Here is a 5,012-nt window from a genome sequence, read left to right as displayed (position 1 = left end):
CTATAGAAGCTTTTGTGTTCTTGGGATTCAGAAAACCAGATTTGGTCTTGGATCTTAGCCTAGAAATCAAAACCTGGATGCAGGCATAGAATTCTGGTGACACCTCCAATTTCCAGCATAAAGATTTAAGGAAATTAAGAAGATAGAAAAGTCACTCCAAAAGCATAGTAATGAGGGATAGTAAAGGATATTTAATACGTGTATAGATGGGAGGTAGTTCCAAAGTGGGATCAAATACTTCTAAAATGGAATGATTCCCCAAGCTCTTGTACTGTTTTTTTTTTTCTTTTCAAAACTTAGGCACCATAGAGAAATGTCTGGTATTCTTGACTGTGTCTTTGGGGCTAATGTTGGCTGTGAAGAGGTTTCAAATAAAAGCACCCCACACTTGACCAAAATTAAAAAACTAGTTCTTTTGTTGTCCTAGTATGTCAGAAAGCTCTTCCCAGTACTTATCACCAGTCATCAATGTATCCTTCCGAGGAGTCATTCAAGTGTGATGGAAAACTACTCAGAGCCTGACCTGAACTGCAGGTTTGGGAAAAAGTCTAGTTATAAATGGTTTATGTCTGAAGATCTAATGCTCTCAATGTTCACCTTGCTCTGAACCACAACCTCAAAGCTTTTTTGTTGTTGTAAGTATCCATGTGAGCACAAATACAAGAACAACCTCTATGAAATACATAAAGAACCATAGACAGAATTACAAAGAAATAGATCTCTATTCTACCAATGCAAAATCGATCATTTGTATTTAATCATCATTTCTAATGTTTCAAAAAAGAGAAATCTCAAACAATTACAATGGTCTGATATTCAAGTTGTTACTGCAAAACATACCCTAAACATAATTCTTTGTTCTGTGTGTTCAAGTGTTTTATTTATCTTTTAAAATATTTTTATGGTTAAAAAGATCACTGTTTTTCAGGTTAAAAACCAGCCACGAAAATGAATCTCAATAAAGATCTCACAAATCAGCAAGAATAGCATTTGGTTCTGCTGCTGCTACACACTCAGCAGCCTTAGTATCAATGTGATTAAAATTTCTTCCCAAACTAAATAATGAGTTGATATTTTTATAATAAAAAAGTTCTGAGTAGTATTGCATAGGAGTGCCAGAAATTGTTCTATTGGAAACTAAAATTAGTTACATTAAATAAGAAATCTGTTTTCATGCCTGTATTTGCCACATGTATAGCATGGCACAATACATACTGTGATGGAGTTAGGGAAAAAAAGATTTCTGGCACCCAATTACACATATTAGCAAAGTTTGTCACATGAAAATAAAGTGAAGAGCAAATAGGAAGAAATAAGAGGGAGAGAAGAAAAGAGGGAGAGGGGATTTGATTTCAGAATTGATTGGACAACTAGTCCAGTGCTTCATAAAGACCATCCCCATTAGTGACACAGGTGGCTTAGATGTACCAGTTTCTGTGATGAAAAGAATGCAGTCTGAATTTATCTACAAATTTGGCTGCATTCGTGGCACTGGAAAGATCCTATCTGTTAACAAACACTAATAAGATGGCATCTCTAAGCTCATCCTCTGCCAACATTCTCATCAGTTCTTGGGCCTCATTCATTTATTCTCTGTCATTACTGTCAACCACAAAAAATCTGCCCTTGTGTGTTCTGAAAGTAATGGTGCCATAGGACTTGGCTCTTGTTCTAGACACCTACATCCCACACTGTGAAGCTAATGTATTTATATTCTACAATTTTTATGTTGTAACTTACAGTGGGAATAGTAGTTACAATTGCACCCAACTTCAGTTTGAATAGTTTGTCTTTCCTGCAGCATCCAGAACAACCATTAAAATCCTTCTTTCCTTCCTTCCTTTCTTCTCTCTCTCTCTCTCTCTCTCTCTCTCTCTCTCTCTCTCTCTCTCCTGGTCAAAGAGCCCCTTAAAGAGTTTAGCAAATATATTTCATGTTCCAAATGTGATATGTTGAATGTTGGCAAAAGAAATCTCCCCACTACTGAGCTATGGGCTTCCTGTCTCCTCATTCATGAGTGGTTGCTCTCCTTTTTATCAGCTTTCCAGGCATTAGTTTTGCTCCCACAAGATCTGGAGTCAATAATTTTTACAATATCTAAACAAAAGAAAAAAACCCTTCTTCTGAGATTAAGAGAAAAGTTTTAATTTTAATTGGTATCTGTAGATATAATTTCCTCATTAGCTGATGAAGCATTTGCTTTTTAAATAAGACTTTTTTTGGTAAAATAATTAGTTATTTTTCCAGATTCCTATAGTCCTGGTGTGACTGAGCTAAGTAGCTCCCCTGTTTCCCATAACATTCGTTTGCTGGAATTTCCTTACTGTGCTTAGGTTACAATCTGCTCTGTTAGGATTGCCATTGGATTTTTTACAACTACCAGGAAATTCTGATTTTCCTGTGAATTTGTCTTATGAAGCATTTGTGACTGTACTTTTTGGCATGATCATTGACATTTTGACAATGTGGCTTTGGAAGTGATTTAAAAAAATAACACCTCTGTTAACACTGTGAAGTGTGAATTATACAACTTCTTCCTTACTTTCACATTCTTTTAAGCACTATTAATTCAATAACTGTAAAATTAGTAAGTTTCTCTCTTTCTTGATAAATAGGATATGGAATACTTTCTTGTGCTGTATATTGAAGTCATTTATGATCATTCACAGTATTCATCCCTGGAAAGATTTTGCATATCTAAATATTCCATCTTTTACTTTTTGTCAAAATAAAAATCAACAATGACCCTCAAGTGGCCATTGGTTAGAATGAGAAATTGGAAACTTCCAATATCACCAGTCTTACAGAATTTGTCTACTCCAAATCAATTTTTTCCAGAGATTAAAGTTATTTTTCCATGTTTTTATATACACAAAAACTCTTACTTGCTCCTTTGGTATTTCTTTCCTATCCCACTGAAATATCTTCTGTATTGCTTAACTGAAACTGATCTCTTATTACTCACCAATGAATTTTTTCTTGCCAAATCTAATTCACTTTTTATTTAGTTCTCATCCTTTGACATTTTATCTCTTTGAAACATTGCATACTGCCCATCTTTTAACATTACCTTCTTGGTAATGTTCTTTCTATTTTTATCTGCATAAAATCTTTTTATTTCCTTTGCTAGTGATTCTCTTTCTCCCCAAATACTAACTATGGTCATCCCCCCTCATCCTCCCTAAACACATATATCTGTGGAAAATATTTTTATAAAAATAATGGAAAACCATTATTTTCATGGTTTGGGCTATTAACTTCACACATTCTCCAAAATATATCTCTAGGTCTTGCCACTCAACTATATTTCAGTCTTATAATTCTGGTTTACTCCTACAAACTCCTAATAGCTCTCTATCCAAACTAAAAATCTGTGGACAAATTCTTATTTTTCTCACTGTTCTTTTCATTGTTGACCATTACTTCAGATTTGTAATATTTGATGTTCCATGCTTAAAACTCTTTTTGCAGCACCTTGAACTATTTGAGGGAAAGATACTAGGTTACTGTTGTGAAATCTTTTTAGGGAAAAAAAAAATCTATCTTTAAAGTGAATACAAAGCTTAGCACAATACTATAAGAATAAAGTTAGGAGCACTGAAGTTCAGAATTACCTGAGACTAGCAATGATTGCTAACCTAATAAATGTGTGTGTGTGTGTGTGTGTGTGTGTGTGTGTGTGTATGTGTGTGTATGCACACATACATGCATAACTGTTGGTGTTCTTTTTCCAAAACACAGCCAGGTGATAAAAGAGTTCAGATCTTTTATTGTGTCCTTCAATATAGCCTGGTTAGCTCAGATCTATCTCTCCGCTTGGTTCCAAGAGCTCCCTCCGAATGTCTCCAAATCCAAAGGTTTGTCCTTCCGATTCCAGCCAGCACCAAGGTAGAAGATACAATGAATGTCTCTTGCCTCGAAGATAGGGCTTGTAGGCTTCCTCCCAGAGTGCTCTTCTCCGATGCCTGGGAATGTTCCCAAGAAACTCTTTTGAGTGGCTCACTGGAGCTGTATTTATGCTACTTCTCCGAGAGTGGGATTGTGGGATATTTCCCAGCATGCTCTCTGGCCCTAAGAGCTTCAATGGGAGGTGTGAATTCAGATATCTCTTTCTAAACCCTGAAATCTCTCAAACATGTGAACTCCATTGAGTACTTAGATACTTATGAGTCTCTAAAGGTGTGAACACAAGCATCGTTTCTATCAGTTGTACTTAGTACCTTGTTTCAAGTTCTGGCCCAAAATATCTCCTTCTAAGATCAAATCAATCATATTGAACCATGCTAAATTAGATAATTATTGTCTCTATCAACTCCAGTGGCTTAACAGTTTGTAAAGATTCCAACACATAACTATGTTGGGGTGAAGAGGATTAAAGAAAGTATAATATTTTCTTCTTAGATTGAGTACTACAATGTAATAATAGAATTTTGAGAATTGTGTGAACTAAAAACCTAAGTTTCATCTTCCTGTAAATTCCCCCTGCTGGGCATTGGTTGGGAATTGGGTAACATCCTGCTTCACATCTCAAAAAAATCCACCTTTCCTCTTTCTCCCTCCCTCCCTCCATTCCCCCCTCTCTCCTTTTGAAACTCACTACTTATCCCCTTCCTAGTTCAGAAAACCCTTAATCTTTTTCTTCAATTACAAATTAATTACCTAAATTTGTACTCTAGTTTATATGCTATCAATTGTTTTCTTTTAATGCATAAAACTCTGTCTCACCTTGTTTTTGGAGTCCATTGCCAAGCTGAAAAGGCCTGGTCTCACTTTGTTATGCAATTGGCATGCCTTGCTTGATAAAATGAAGCTTAAACCTTTGCTTCCTCAATTCTTTCAGATTTCACTTTTTTTGGTAAGCCAGCAAGATTGAGAAAGGACTCTGACCCCTGAGAGGGCATCTTAGTTTCATGGAAGACTGCATCAGAGGTAGGATCCTCTCTCAGTAAATTCTTCTCAACTAAGGTAGAATTTACCTGACCCTTCTGGGAAAAGAGATATTCTCTTTAAGG

General features: G+C 35.7%; 1 pseudogene; it reads right to left on the bottom strand.

Annotated features, from left to right (window-relative positions):
• Positions 1 to 1,352: 1,352 nt before the first annotated feature.
• LOC100918972 lies at positions 1,353 to 1,835 on the bottom strand (annotated as a pseudogene).
• Positions 1,836 to 5,012: the final 3,177 nt, after the last annotated feature.

The sequence above is a fragment of the Sarcophilus harrisii genome, chromosome 3 (genome assembly GCF_902635505.1).
Source record: "Sarcophilus harrisii chromosome 3, mSarHar1.11, whole genome shotgun sequence".
Taxonomy (NCBI): Eukaryota; Metazoa; Chordata; class Mammalia; order Dasyuromorphia; family Dasyuridae; genus Sarcophilus; species Sarcophilus harrisii.
This window is presented reverse-complemented; position numbering and strand designations above follow the sequence as displayed.